Source organism: Castor canadensis, chromosome 6 (genome assembly GCF_047511655.1).
Source record: "Castor canadensis chromosome 6, mCasCan1.hap1v2, whole genome shotgun sequence".
NCBI classification, from domain to species: domain Eukaryota; kingdom Metazoa; phylum Chordata; class Mammalia; order Rodentia; family Castoridae; genus Castor; species Castor canadensis.
The window spans coordinates 70,690,008-70,706,771 of record NC_133391.1 but is presented as its reverse complement, the minus strand read 5'-3'; positions in this window follow the sequence as shown (position 1 = coordinate 70,706,771).

Genomic DNA, 16,764 nt, shown 5'->3' with positions numbered 1-16,764 from the left:
ACCTGTGGCATGAAATAATTCTACAAATATTTATTGTCTGTCATGTGCCAAGTCCTATCCTACGTGGAGAAAATCAATAGCAGAAAGCCCTGGCCTCGGGTTCCTTCATGTTAGTATGGCAGACAGGCAAGTAAGCAGACACAATACATGCTACATCCTATACTAAGGAAGGATTTAGAAGGCCTCTGCCTATTGATCAACCGAGGGAAGTGAAGGCCAGTGTTTGGAGCAGGTACAAAAGCTGTACTCAACCAATCAGATAGGCATACATGGATATTTCTTCACTTCTGTAACAAAACTCTATTTTTCTTTTTGAGTTATCTTCTCTCTTCCCCAAAACAGTTGTAGAAAATCAGTTAATCTTGGTTTATAACTTAGGCTCCCCTTTCTAAAGCATATGATGAAGCAATGTATAATTCAAATTCCACACAAGGACTCTTCTTTCCATACCAGGTTCTCCACTTCAGTTCTTCCCTGCAGTGATAACGGGGGCAGGAGGAAACAAGAATGGATGGCATGGTGGGGTTGGGGAGTAAGATAATCAGTTTGTGCACTTAGCTCTGGAACCCAGTTGGCCTTGGCCCCAGACTTTGGGTACTTACATTGGTAACAACTGAGTGTGATCCCCCTACCCGTGATGGAGGGCAAGACACTAGCATCCACTGTTGATGACTGTTGACTGAGGACTCAGATCACAAAATATCTGCAATATAGAAACTTCTCAAACTAACCACAGTCCCTCTGGTCTATCAAACCTCTCCACTCTTTATCAACTTTACTTTGGATCTGGGGAACTCTCACCTTGCTGAGGTGATCAAGCTCCCCAGCTTCCATCTCAATATACCCTTTACCTCCATGGCTTCTCTTCTGCTCTCCTTCCATATTGTCAGTGGTGCCATGTGCATGCCAAACATGAAGCTAATAGCCTCCCCATATTACTTCCTGGGATCTACTCCCTGTCCTGCAGAACTTCTAAATCTTCTGAGGTGCTTCTGCATGTCTCCCATTTTCTTCCTAGCTTCTGATGGACTACCTTCCAGTATTGCAGAAGTTCCCCTTCTTTCATATCCCTATCCTTTTTTAGCCCGTGGTCAAAATAAATCTGTTATGGTTTTCCTGGTTTGGCTTTTTCTATTTGAAGCCCAAATTTAAGACCTTTTTCCCTCCCAGTAAGTTGTTTTCTGCAAATCAATAGTGCTCCTATCTGACTATGTATTATAAAACTATAGAACTTTTAAGAGTTTATTCAGAGTAAAACACTGGCTTAATGTTTTTAAAACCCATTCCCACCAATCATTCAAAAGTATCAAGGTGGTTTCCTCAGAGGTCTCAGTTTATTAAACCATTTTCTAGCCTTTCTGCATTTGAGGAATTAAAGGGAAAAGCCAAGAGAGATGAAATAACACTTGTTGCCTATCACAAATGCTAAAGCTCAGTTCTGAACGTTTTATATTCTTCACCTTCTTTCAACTCTTATAGCATATACTTCCTATTGATATAACTCTCATCTTACAGAGACAGGCCATAAGTCTTAGAAGAAATTATGCATAATTTCTCAAATGGTCTGGTTAGAAGTGGCAAAGTTCAAATTCACATGTGGGTGGATCTACTGATCCCAAAACTCATTTGCTTTTTCCTTACCCACAGTAAGAAAAATGTCAGACATTGAGTCTCAGCCTAACAGTATAATCAACTTTCATGTCCATTATGTGTTATTTATAACGTATGGTGTCCTTTGCAATTACCGATGGATAGGATATGTTTATGAATGTTTTTCCTGATGTACTAACCTTGAATGTTAGTGCTGGTTGATAACTGTACCTTTGTTTTTCAGATCTCCTGTTGGTCCTACTTTAACTGGTTTGATGTGGAATCTGTGGCTACCAAAGAAGAACAAATAATAACATGACTGGGAAAATTAAACTTGCTATTTGATGACTACTCTTCAACACCGCATGTAGGAAAGCATTGTGGTGAAGAGAGAGTACTGTCTGTATATGTAAACACAGATTTTCTGCCTGGCCTCAGCTCGAGAACAGGTGGCCAAGTCCCAGCAAGAATGGAGCATCTATGCACCATGCAGAAAAGAGTCACAGCTGACTTTTTGGCAGTTGAGCCATGAGATCCTCAGGGTTGAGAGCTGGGGAATTAAATATATCTTTCTTACCATGAAAATCAACTCAGACCCTCCTGAAAAATCTCTGACACAGATCCTCCCAATAAAAAGTAATAGAATCTTTGTAAGCATTTCCTAAAGATTTGGGATCTAGAACCAAATCAGCATCTCAGTCAAGTACAATGGCTCATGCCTTTAATGCCAGCTACTGGGGAAGTGGAGATCATGGGGATCACAGTTCAAGGCCAGCCAGGGCAAAATTTAGTGAGCCTTAATCTCAAAACACAAATTGGCCATAATAGCACATGTCTATATTTCCAGCTTCAGCAGAAGTGGAAGTAGGAGGATCATACTCCAAATCCAGCTCTGAGTAGAAAGAGCAAGACGCTACCTGAAAAATAACTAAAAAGCAAAAAGGGCTGGGACATGGCTTAAGTGGTAGAGTACTTGCCCAGCAAATGGAAGGCCCTAACTTTAAACCCCAGTACCACCAAAACCAGCCAACCAAACAAAACAAAGCAAAAGTTAATGATGTGCAAGTCACCTCTTCTGAAAGAAGAATGTGGTCACTCTTGACGATTTAAGCAAAGAGCCGAAACTATGTCAGTACTTTCTTATATGAGAGCAATTCAAAACTTAAATTGACCAAGTTTCATAAAATTTACTTTTTAATCATTTAATCACATATATATGTGCATGTATAGCTACAGATACGTGTATGTATATCTGTGTGTATTTGTGTGTGTGTGTGTGTGTGTGTGTGTGTGTGTGTGTTTTATAAAAGCATAGTTTAGAAAAGAACACTGAACCTGAATTCAGATTTGGAGTATGATCCAGGCTTTTCTAACAATACACTGCAAATCCTTGAACTTTTCTGGGCCTCAGTTTTCTCAGCTTTAAAGCAAACGTGGCAGGCTTCCTTTGGTGGCAGCGGGCAGGTGTTAAACATGAGACAGGCTGCTTGCTTTTATGATAACCTACTGTTCAGTTCTCCCTGAAAACTGGGCTAGTTCGCTGTTCAGAGGTCCCACTTGTACCTTCCTACATGCATGCCACTTCTTGTAGGTGAAGTAAAATAACAATTTCTGTAATTGTGTTGGTCAATATTTGTTTTTTGAAAATACTACAAACCACAAAAGGACAAATATCCCCCATGTGGCTCTTCACTGTACCTCTGCCCCTGGGTCACTGCAAGCCAATATTGTTTGAAAGCAGAAACAAGTGATAAAAGACAGTAGCCTGTGAAGGAGTTATTAGTTCTGAGATTCTGTCAAATAACACTTTAACACAGTAATGGGCTGGGCAGAGTGGCATATGTTTGTGATCGCAGCTACTCAGGAAGTGAAGGTAAAAGGATATCTACCTGAGGCTAGCATTGGCAAAATTAATGGAAGACTCTATCCAAAAAACAAACTAAAAGCAAAAAGGGCTGGGGGTGTGGCTCAAAAAGTAGACCATTGCCTAGCAGCCTGAGTTCAATCTCTAGTAACATCCCATCCTCAAAAAAAAAAACCCAGTAACTGATTTGTGTTGTGGGTTCTCAGCACTCTTGGAAGTCATCTTAGCCCTCCATTGTCAAATCCAAGAACTTCAAAGTTCCATGTCAGTGTTGATCCTTTTGGGACCCTCTGCATTTTCACTACTGACCACCCCCTCCTGTGGTATATTCTTCCCTTGGTCTCAGTAATAAGACACCTTCAAAATCCTTTCCCTGCCCTCCTAACAATTTTTCTTTTTCCTTCCTTAGCCTCCCATACATACAATATTTCCTAGGGTCAATTCTTTGCCCTTCTCAGTGTATGTATTCTAGACCATGAGCATATTTGCAAAAATATTCCATGCAGACTTGCTTCTTTTCTTTTAACAAGAAAAAGTAGTTCAAATATTTAGGATGCAAATACTTGTTGAGCAGGTGATCCTGTTAATATCTATGTCTTCAACCATCACGTTTTTGTCTTTTTTGGGGGGTTCTGGGGTTTGAACTCAGTACCTACACCTTGAGTCACTCCACCAGACCCTTTTTTTGCGAAGGGTTTTTTTGAGATAGGGTCTTGTGGAACTATTTGCCTGGGCTGGCTTCAAACCACGATCCTCCTGATCTTTGTCTCCTGAGTAGCTAGGATTACAGGCGTGAGCCACGGGTGCCCTGCTCAACCATCATTTCTTAATTTCCCACCTACACTGCCAATTCTATCTCCTTCTATACTGCAGATTAGTGTTTATAAGTTTCCTAGGACTGTCACAACAAAATACTACAAATTAAGTGGCTTAAAATAGGAGAAATTTATTCTCTCACAGTGCAAGAACCCAGCAGTCTGAAATCAGGATGTCAGCAGAGTTGGTTTCTTTTGGAGGCTCTGAGGGCAGAAACCATCCTGTGTCTGTCTTCTGGCTTCCAGTGGTTCCCAGTGATGGTTGGTGTTCCTACACATGCAGACACATCACCAATCTCTGATACTGTCTTTTTGTTATTGGTACTGGGCTTGAACTGAGGGTCATGTGCTTGCTAGACAGGCACTCGACCATATCAGCCACACCTCCAACCCTTTTTGCTTTAGTTATTTTTGGGATCTGGTCTTGCATTTATGCTAAGGCTAGCATCCTATTTATGCTTACCATGTAGCTGGGATAGCAGGCACTTAACACCACGCCCAGCTATTGGTTGAGATGAGGTCTCACTAAAGTTTTGCCATGAAATATGATCCTGTCAATCTTGGCCTTCCAAGTAGCAAGTAATTGGGATTACAGGCATGAGTCACCATGCCCAGCTTCTGACAACATCTTTACATCATCCTCTCTATGTCTCTGGGTCTCCTTTTCTGTTTTCTTACAAGGAAACTCTCACTGGATTTTGAGCTCACTATGTTCTCATCTCCACTCTCACCTTAATTATATCTGTGAAAGTCTGTATAACAAATAAGATCAGGTTCTAAACTTCTAGGCAAACATAAATTTGGAGGGAACACTTTTCAACCACTACAGTCTGTTCTTTGGGCTTTCAAAATCACATCCATTCCACAGGTAAAATACATTTCCCTCATCCCAACATCTCTTTAAATCCTAATTGAATTCAGAATAAACGCTAAGCCTCAAATATCACCTAAGTATCATAACTCAGAGTCCCATGTCTCATTAGTTTTTAATCAGCATATTATTATCATACTGGGTGTACATTGGGATATTTCTATAAGTGCTTACAATATATCTTAATTATATTCACACCTTCATTTTTTCTCCTGTATCTCCCTTCCCCCTTCTTAGAACAATTTCATTTGGTTTCGTTGTTCTATCTTCAAACATGAATACAAGATACTTCCACCATATTCACCCTCCTTTACCCTCTCCTTATGGGCCCCCTACTGGTACCCACACCAGAAATGCCCTCTTTTATCTTCTTGTCCTTCATTTTTTAAAAAAAGACTTGTTTGTTAGTTATGATAGTTATACAGGGGATTTTGTTGTGACATTTCCATATATACATGTATTATACTCCAAATTAGTTCATTCCCTCCATTATTCTTCTTTCTACTCCCAGTCCCTTTCTTATGGTGACAACAGGTTTCAATGTTCCATAGTCATACTTGCATAGGAAGTACATTGCCATATCCATCCTCTTTACTTTCTTCATTTACCCTCCCCCCTCTACTAGGGCTCTCCCTGTAAACGTGACTTGTTTTACATTCCTGCCCTTCATTGTTTAGGTGTCTGCTGTTGTTCAGTGGGATTTCTGCCTTGGCATTTTACCTGTAAATATATTGTGTCTAAATCAGATATGGGGGAAACTCTGGGTTTCATTGAGAGCAAAATTCCTCTTTCACCTGTAGCCCTCAAATTAAGAAACAAACAACCTGTTCCCCAAATGTAGGTGCAGGCATAAGACAGACATTCCCACTTGGATGATGAGAAATAGGAAAGGAACAAAGAGGTCCCGGGTCTCAGCAAATTCAGAACCTGACAGGATTAGGGGGAAATTACATTGAGGGAATGTAATTACATTGAGGGAATAATCTGTGGCTTGATATTTGATAATTATTTTTGTCTAAATGGTTTTATTGGAAGCAAATAGTGTCATTAAGCAAGGCCTTTCTCCACAGTAAACCAGCACAACAGGGGCAAAATTCATTTGTCTCACAGTTTCAATATGTAAATGTCATCCTACTCATTGTGGTTGGAGTAAATTTATTAATAAGCAGTAGTTCTTACACAAAATGTTACCCCCAGACTACCAGTGTCACACAAAAGGAAATGATCTTAATTCTGTTTGGGAGGCAGTATATCCTCTAAGTGCCAAAAGGTAAGAGAAGCACAACACAGCTCACACTTTTAAAAAACTAAATAATTCAAAGTAGAATTTTCACACACCCCCATCTCCTGTAATGAAAAGTTGCACTGGGATCTGGCACCCAGAATATTTGATAAATTTGACTGCATAAATTTAAGATATCTACATGGCAAAATAAATCATGAACTAACTGAAAGATAAATGACACATCGGGGGAAAATGCAAAGTGTGCAATAAAGCAGATACTGTTTCCTTAAAATACAACAAACTTCTGAAAAAATGATAAAGCAACACCAACACCCATTACAAAAATGAATAAAGGGTAAATAAAATACTCTCAGAAAAAGAAATTCAAGTGGACTTTAAATGTATGAACAGTTGATCAACAGCACTCAGAAAGAAATGCACATCAAAATTTCTCCAAGAAAACAATATTGTTGTTCTATTTCTTTGGAGGGAAATTTGACAGTATCTAACAAAATTAACAAGTTCATGTACTCTTTGGGCCAGCAATTGTGCTTTTTGAAATGTATCCTACAGATCAATGAAGAGATAGCCAAAATAGCAAAGAACAAGGTTACTGGTCATGAGAGCAAAATATTAGACAAAAATTAACAGAGAAGTGTTTAAATAAATCATGATATAGTAGGCACCCACTAAAAAGTGAAAGAAGGAGGGGGAGGGGGAGCAGGAAGAAGAGGAGAATATAAGGATAAGAAATCTTCTGTAGGATATATTAAGTGAGGAAAAAGCGATGTGCAGAGTTCTGTATATAAAGGAGCAAAATAATATGCACATAAATTCACATAGTGTGTCATTGGAAGCTGACACTGGTTGTAGTGAACAGTTTAGCCAGGGGCAATGATAGAAGAGAGTGTTTTTACTCTAAAACATTTTGTACCTTTTAAATTTTGGACATTGAGAATATTTTGCCTGTCATGATTCATCTATTCATTGAATTTTTTTAAATGTTATTACAGATTATCAGTTAAGCATGGCAGGTTATGAATATGATTTATATCTCCCTTCCTGCAACCTCACTAAAAAGACAATGAAGGATATTTTTAAACATAAGTCAGTAAAGACAGAGAAGACAATCTTAGATGTATGGTGCCAACAAAATCTTGAAAGAAGGGGAAAATGTAGAACCATCCACCCAGGAATTGAGAGTAGGTTACAGGGCAGAGACAAACACAGGTAGATTACTTTAAAAAGTAGTGAGAGAAGAGTATATTCAGAAATACTGAAATAAACTGAGCACCAGTGGCTCACACCTGTAATTACATCAGGAGAATCATGGTTTAAGACTAACCTGGGAAAAAAGTTGACAAGACCTACCTCAACCAATAGCTGGGTGTGGTGGTACACACCTTTCCTCCCAAGATATGTGGGAGGCTGAGAGAGGGAGGATCACAGTTCCAGGCCAGCCTGGAACTGATAGTTCTGATACCCCATCTCATGGAGCATGGAGTCTGTTATTCCAGCAACGGTGGGAAGTATAAAGTAGGAGAATCACGGACTAGGCCAACCTGAGCAAAAAAGGGCTGAAGGCATAACTCAAGTGGTCAAGCACTGGCCTAGCAAGTGTGAAGCCTGAGTTCAAACCCCAGTGCCACCAAGGAAAGAAGAAGAAATACTGACGTAGATAATAGAGGATTCCATTTAGAGTTGAATCTGGGGAATGTTTTCTCTGGGGAATGAAGCTAATACAGGAAGGAGTGGGGCCAAGAATTTTTCATTGTGTACTATAGCTAAAATTATTAACCTGTGTACATATACTGTCACTTTGAAAAAATGCCTTTAAAGTTGTTCTTTGCAGTGTCTCACAGTCTTACTCATTTTTATTCAATCAACTATCCAAGAATGTCTGTCTGGATCATGGACATACCAAAATTATTTTCTCAATGAGTAAATGATTTTTGACAGTGATTTTTAGTCAAGAATCCTTTTGAATACTAAATAAAAATCACTTCCAGCTTTTTTAATATGAAAATAGTACATTGTGACTGCCTGGAGGACAGAACAAATATCTTATTTTTCTTTGTATTCCCAATACAAGTCTGGTTTCTGTCAAAGGGTAATAAAGAATTTTGTTGAAAGTCTTTTTCAAGATGTTCACTTTTGTTTATTGTTGGTGGTTTTATTTGAATTTTCTCTAGTTTTTCAATAGTAGGATAAACTTTTTTTAGTCAGAGAATAATTCTGTTAACATAGAGATAAATTCTATTAGATTGGCTTCTATTTAGAATAATCCCATAATAAAATGAATTACTAGGTGTATAACAATTTCCTAGTTAAAAACAGTGTATATTTGGTGAATTTAAAAAAACTTACCTATAATACTTATTATCTTTTGTGGTAATAATTGTCTTATAAAGAAATTTTCCAATTTGTTCCTTGATTCATTAGTCAGTTTACATCTCTATTTCTTTCCTTCCTTCCTTCTTTTCCTCTCTCACTCCCTCCCTTCTTTCTCCAAATCATGCCTTAAAAAAATCTTTCTTTTGAAGAGGAGGTTAAATCATAATATAATTTCACTATGTAACAATATTTACTAAATATCAGTTATATAAAAATAAAACACTCTGCTTCTTTATTATTGTAAAAAAGGGAAAGACTGTGCCCAGGACTTCAGAAATAATCGTGATCCTGACCATGCCATTACCTTAACACTCGACATTTCCTGAGCACTCTGTGATGAAGCTGGAACCTTACATAATAAAAGTGATCAGAAGTTTTTCAGATAAAAATGAAAAGCACAGAGATGGCTGAGCCAGACTGGCAGGTCATTAGGTCAGAAGGAACTGAGAGGAAGCTTGTAGTCAGGGAACAGACCTTTCTTCCTTTGGGAGTTCGGAGTTCTGGGGGTGGGACAGGTACAGGTAAGAACAGGTACAAATGACATGTGGCAATGCAGTGCACAATGATGACAAAATGGAAATCACCTCATTGCCCCAAATTAGAGTCAGATAAAGTCAATCATGCTACATGAAAGCAATGGAATATAATATAGTTGTGAAAGAAAAAAACTACAAGGAATGTAAGGATGGATACATAAAATAATTCTAAGAGAAAAAAATAAACCCAAGGATTGGAAGTGAATAAAATCTCTGCACACTGATAGTGAAAAGAAGATGTACAAAGGTTAATATCTCTAGTACTGTGAAGTATGTGCCTTTTTTGTTTTTACAAAGAATAACTTTTGTTGCCCCCAAATGATTACTTTTGCTGAATTAGAAAAGACACACATGTACTAGCTATAGAGATTCCAAAAGTAACTCACTTTTCTTTCTTCTTTTCTCTTGGGCCCTTACAATGGATTGAGGGAGCATTTATAAATAAAAAACATGTTCAATAAACCTCTTTTCACCAAATAACTCCCAGTTAGAAATGCCAGCAAATATTTGAAACAGCAAACAGTGGACAAACTTATCACTTTATTTTACCTGGAATATTCATGGTGTCAGTGAGTTTTTACAGTTGGAAGATATTATAGAAATCTAGTGTAGTGGATTTTAAATTCGCTTCCACAGAATGGCTCAGGATTCCCCACCCCAGTAAAATGAGATGACAAAGTAGACAAGCGAGCACAATTCCTTTGTCTTTCCTCCCACACTCCCCCCAGAGCTCCAAATGCACAAACAACTCAGTCCAAGCAACTTGGCTGAAATATCTGCCTCAATACTGATGTTTCCAAACATAGCAGCATATGAAAATCAAATGGAGCCTTTAAAACAAACAAAGTCCTGGGCCCCACATTGACCTACTGAATCAGTATCTCTAATAATGGAGCCCAACAACTGGTATCAGATTAAAACTCCTCACTTAAATTCCGATGTTCTCCAAATATGGAAATCCTCTGTACAGAGCACTGAAAACAGAGTGACATATGGCCTTTGCTGGAATGCTTCCAGTTATGGGAGCTTCTCCATAGAAGGTATTTTTAATTCCAAGAAAGAATTGTCTGTCCATGGAGCTGAACTTGCTCTTGCTCTCTTTTTTGCCCTCTCATGCTATCCACAGCCAAAGAGCTCCCTCACTCCCAGGACAGGTGAGGTGAACAAAAGCTGGATGGCCTCTTCCTCACATAGTGCTTTCTCCTTTTTCTCCTGTGAACCAGCTCCCACCTAGCCAGAATGATCAGTCATAATTTCTCAATTTCTGGCTAAAGTTTGTGACCCAAGTCTGTCCAACCAGAGTACTTTTCCAGGTTTAAAAAAAAAAAAAACTTAAGGCAGAATATAAACAATTTCTCCTGAAGTCATAGAGCTAGACAAATACAAATCTAGGGCCAGTGGTGCTTACATCTGCTGCTTCGCTGTAGTTTGTGTTCTGATAGGCCACCAGCTCTATTACCAGATAAAAAGTGATGAGCAGTGACATTGTCCCCTGCTCTTGGGAGCTCACAGCTAACTCCTTCTTCTGAGCAAAGGGAGCTACCTCACCCATGATTGTGTCCTCCCTGGGTGTGGATAGCCCACATCCAATGGGTATGTCTTAGAGATAGAAAATCCCAGCTCCTCTGTCTCAATTCAGGACAACCTGATGCTCTACCTCAGCTCCAGAGCTCCCCAGGGGCTGGGTCGACGTCATTGTGAGAACACTTAGCACAACTTCTTTTTCACCTTATCCTGCTTTCTTCCTTCTCTCCTAGCTGTTGTTCCTAAGAGCATTCCCACCACATCTCCATTTTAGAGTTGTTTTCCCAGAGAGCCCAAGCTGTGTCATGATGAAGGAATCCCATCTGCAGGAGGAAATGGGGCTGAGCAGAGATAAGAGAGACAAAAGATACCCAGATGGCATCCTGAAAACACCTTCCCCTATTCTCTTCTCCTGAATCATCTGACCTGCATAATTAACACTTGGTTCCAAACAGATCACGTTCTGATGGATATAAGGCTCAGACCTGAATATAATTCTCCAAACATAGAGCTGGTAGGCCAGAGTATGGGGAGATTTACACTCACTATATTTCTATTAATTTAACTGAGGATTAGGTCAGCTTTTTAGCAGCCCAAAAATTCTGTTGTGTTTATTGGAGCTTGTGCTCCACAAACACTCCTACATTTCTGTCAAGCCAGCTCCCTCGCCCTACATCCAAACATCATTTGCTCTTCTCAAAGAACTGCCTACACTTTATAGCTGGCAATATTTTTAACCCTTTTAAATGCATACACCAAATATGAGCAAAGATCTGGAAGGAGCTGGAGCAGGAAAAGTGGAAGATTCTCTTTTTTTTTAATAGTTTATACTATGAAAATAATCAATATATGGAATATACTTTTTTCTAAAACTTCACTCACTATTACCCATTCTTCATTCAAACCCCTGCTCCCCCTAGAATGTTGCAGAGGGCATCTCTTTTATGATGGCATTGTGACCTTATTTTTCTTATATGGAACTTTTAATGTGATGTAACATGTGTGGTACCCAAAACAAAAGCCCCAGAGAGATTCATTTCGTCAGTAATGTGGCTATGTTTGAAAATTAGACGTCTTAGTGATTAAGATCCACTGAGAAAAATTGAGGTGGTGACAGATTGGAGCAAGTTTGTTTTCTTTAATTTATAACCAGACTTTATAACTAGACTTTAGAGATCTAGTGCTAGAATGACAGACACCCCTCTGACACTCCCCACCCCCAAAGAACCCATGGCAGACATTCCAAACCAAATCAACATTCTTCTTGAATGCTCCTTGCAGCTCTGTTCTCAAATGGTCTTCTCCAGGGCACAAATGATGCTTCATAATTGTCAGCATACCACATCAGACATCTATTACCAATTAATTGTTTCTGGCAAACTAAATGAACTTTACTTTCTCTTCCCACCATCACCCTGCTCTCCTAAAGGGGGTAAAATCAAGGACCCGAATTTACATTATGGTTAGCAATTGATCTTCTATTCCTAATTCCTAATTCAGTGCTCTCTTAATCTGACCCTTCTGAAAATTGTTTGATGATTTCAACCACCAGAGGCCTGCAAACTAATGAGGCATGCAGAAGTCTGGGCCCAACTCCAATACAGGTGTCAACCATTACAGAATGGGAACATAACCATTGCTCAGCATGCTTATGACATATAGATATATATGCTTATAGGACAAATATGCTTATGACATATGGCATGGAGGCCATCTAGAGGAAGAGAAGGGGTTAATCCAGGGCTCCAGTATCCACAGGGCCTCAGACACTTCAGTGATGCTAATAAAATGCCAACAAATGGAAACATGCCTTGCACCCCATGACTCACAGTTCTAAGCTAATCCCACAATGGCCCCACCTCACTATTAAAAACATGAGAGAGAGAGAGGAAAAGTAAATTCATGTATGTCCATCTGTTTGGTAACCACAACAACCAGCCATAAATGGTTAACAAGTCTTAAAAATGGTTTGTTTGAAGTCAAGATAAGTCCTCTGTCACCTGAGCTGTCAGCAGGTGGGCTTCAGGCTATTTGGACCCCTTGAAAGGACTGAATTTCTCCATTGCCAGCACACTTTCTTTATGCCTGGAGGATGAAAGAGCTGTAGGCTGAATGGAAAACCACTGGCTGACATGAGGTGCCTTAGGAACCAGTCAGAAATTATAGGATGATGTGTCAGGATCCAGGAAATAATGGATGTCAAGAGTGAATCTTTCTTTCCCTTTGACACAAGAGAAATCAGCCCCCAACCTTGAGAGTCTGAACATCAATGCAGAATGAATTTTAGAAACACCAGATGAAGTTCTGTCACTTAGTAGATGATTAGAATGAAGACCAGGAAGGGAGGACATCCGGCCAGGGTCACAGATAGTATAGTTTATGTTTCTAAGAGTAGATTCTTTGGGGAGAAAAAAGGAAAGATGGACATGTAAACATTGCTAATGGCAAACTAAATAATTCATCTAGTGAAGCATCATTTGGTCTTTACAGAGCTGCTCCCCATAGAAAGCAGAAGTCCCATCCTCCATTCCTACCCCTGCTCCAACCCCAACAATGGGTCTTCCTTTTTCCCCAGCTGACTCTTACTAAAGCAAAATACCAGCTTCAAACTGACTCACTTTGGAAACAAGTTTCTGTGACTCAATCTCTTCTCTCTAGCCACTAGTCTAAGATCTTCCAGACTGAAGGAGATTTTATTACATCTACAGACAAGCTGACATGAGTGGGGGTCGCCTTGCATTGACAATAAATAGGTGGTTTGTGATAGATTGCATGAAATACAAAATAATTCATTATTAATTAGTATGCATTAAACTAGGATCAACATCAAATGTACGATCCTTTTTCATTCTCACAAGAACCTCATGGATGGAGATGATTATTCAATAATTTTATAAGCTAAGGGTCAGAAATGATACCTAACTAGAAATCAAGTTTTGGGGAATTTAGGTGACTTGCCCAAAGGAGCAGAGTCAGGATACAGAGCCCCAAGCCATTCTGCTTTCCCATGTTCCTATACTTGCTTCTCAAACCTGACTACTGCAATGCTGTCCCTCATGGTCAAAGCACAACTATCTCTCGTCATTTTATCAACATAACACTTAGGCAAAAAGTGAGCAGTGAATCTGTCACATTTTTTAAAGAGAGCCCACAGGACCCTAGAAAAATTGCATTCAGTGTAGCAGCCTCAGTGTTCCTCACCTACAATCTGGAGCAGCAAGAGCATCTACCAGGTGGGTTTGCTTTAGAGATGAAATGAGCTAATGTAAGTGAAAAGCACTCTGGATAAATTGCCAAGTGCCATTCATTCAAAAGTGAGTAACTTCACAGGGAATGATAGAGGTAGCAAAAAGATAAGCACAAAGCTAATCCAATGAATTACGACTTGTATAAAATCATTATGTAGCTCATAGCAAGAAATAATATTATTTTGTACCTAATGCCTACCGCCTCACAGCTTATACAGAATTTTTTAGAAAACAATTTTCTTCAAACCAACAACCAATAGCATGGCTTAAATCTTTGTTTATTCAATGTAGACAGCTACATTTCTCAAGCTTTAATATTTGCGGTAGGTAGTAGTAGCCTGTGTTATAGATCATACATCATTCCACTTCACAGCCACTGACTATTGAGCTGAGCGTTGAACCTGGGTCTCACACTCACTAAGTCCCTCTTTCGCAGAGCACCATAACTTCATAGCACCCTTAGCAGGTGCAGAGTACAGTGTTACCCCTCGGGAAAATGACATGAAGCAGAGCTCCAAAGGGCTGCTCTGCTGAAGAGGATGGAGCCTTGCCATGCAACTCCAGGTCCCCTCACCTGACTCTCTCTGCCCTGTGAGTGCCCCCCGTCCTCCCCTGAGCCAGGCTTCTTGCTTCTTTCTCATTTCTTTCCCCAACACATTTCCCACAGTACTTTTTCTGAACTTCTTCTTTCCTTAAATCCTCAACTCACCCTGAAGGACCCTGCCCTCTCCTTTCTCCACTTCCCAATTTTCCTCCAAGTCTATGACTCCTTCTGTGAGCTAAGTGGAAAGAGTGGCCCCAGCCTCACTCCTGTATGCTTGGTAGCCATCCCATTTAGTGAATGGGCTCTAGAATCTGACTCATCGAGATTAAATCAGGCTCTGCTTTTAGGGGCTATATGAACTAGGCATGCAGCCTGAATTTCATATAAGTTTCAAAGTGACCACACTTTCAAAGAACCTCCATGGAGATGAGAGGAGATAATGCTGGACAATGGCCTGTGGCAGAATCCCTATTGTCAATACACTTGTATCTGACTAGTTCAGTCACTGCCCACCCTTCTCCCATCCCACTTCTAATCTCTGCAAAAACACCTCTCTTCTTAAGCCAAATCCTCCACTTATTCATCCCTTCTGACTCCCCTGGGAACTCAGTCCAGAGCTAGTCTTCATCCCCAAAGGATCATCCACTTCTCTTTCCACCCCCATCCCCTACCTCCTCTTTGATTCCCAACTCTGTTACAGACACAGCCATGCCTGGCAGTCAAGAGTGGACACCTGACTGTCTGACTTTCCTTTGCCTTGCCCCATACAATCTCAGTCACACAGCCTGTGGATTCTTCCATATTCTTCCCTGCCTCCCCTTCCTTGCTGCCATCCTCACAACTTTCACCCCACAGCTCCCTGGGTCCTATTCTTTGACAACCCTTTCCTTTCCCTGCATGGCAGGTAGTACTTGTCCTTCAAAGCATGACCTATCCAGGTGTCTCTCACTTCCAGTCAGTTTTACATTCTCCTAGTCTGTCCGCTTTTCAAATTGTATTATCATTCATTTATGCTCTGTCTCTAACTGAGGTGTAAGCATCTCAAGTACATCTCTCATATGTCCATATATGCCCTTTACAATGCCTGATAGAGGTCCAGGTACAGAAAAGCCCTCACTGCACTCAATATGCACTGATTGATAATTGATGTCTGCGAGCTTTAGGAAAAGAAGACAGATGAGTTAAGAATTATGTTAGCTCATATTTACTTGGTTCTTATATGTGCTAGGCAATCAATTTAGTAATGAAAAAATAAAATGAAGTGAAACAATAGTATCTACCTCTGTCCACTGTGCCATTGTACATGCATTTTAGTTTAGTCTCCAAAATGGGTATATGTAGGAAGTGTTATAAGTATTTCCATTTTGCACTTAAAGAAACTGAGACTCGAAGAAGTTAAGTGTTGTGCTATCTTACTGTATTTTGTGCTGCTGCAACAGAATACCACCAACGAGTAATTTATAAAGAATAGAAATTTATTTCTTCCAGTGGAGCCCAGGAAATCCAAGATAAAGGGGTTGGCACTTGAAGAGAACCTTCTTGCTGCATGAATGTGCATACACAAGAGGAGAGGGAGACACAGAAAGAGAACGCAAAAGAGGATTTTATAACAAAGTCACTCTTCTAATAATGAATCCACTCATTTATACAATCAACCCATTCACGAGGGCAGAGCCATCGTGATGTAATCAACACTGTTACGCTGGGGTTAAATTTACAACCCATGAACTCTGGGAGACACATTCAAACCATATCACTTGCCCATTGTCACCACAGAAATGAATATCAGAGCTGAGCATGTTCCATTTATTGATGAATTCAACTGAATGTTTACTAAGGCTTCCCACTTCCTTTTATTTCCCCTAAGACTCATTCAAGACCTCCAGAGTCCTAAAATTGATTCTAGATACCTCAAGCAGTCAGGTGAGTGTGTAATCTACAGCTTTTTCAGTCCCCAGTGTATGCGTCCCTCTGCCTGTGCCTCAGGATATGCCTGGCATTCAATACAAACAACAAATTAAACTTATGACTATGTTTAGAGCATGTTGAGATTGCATAGTCTTCATAAAGATAGAAATTGGTATTTTGGCAGTTAAAATAGTATTTTGCCTTGAAAATAATGAAAAGGTATAATAAAGCTTTCATTGCTATCA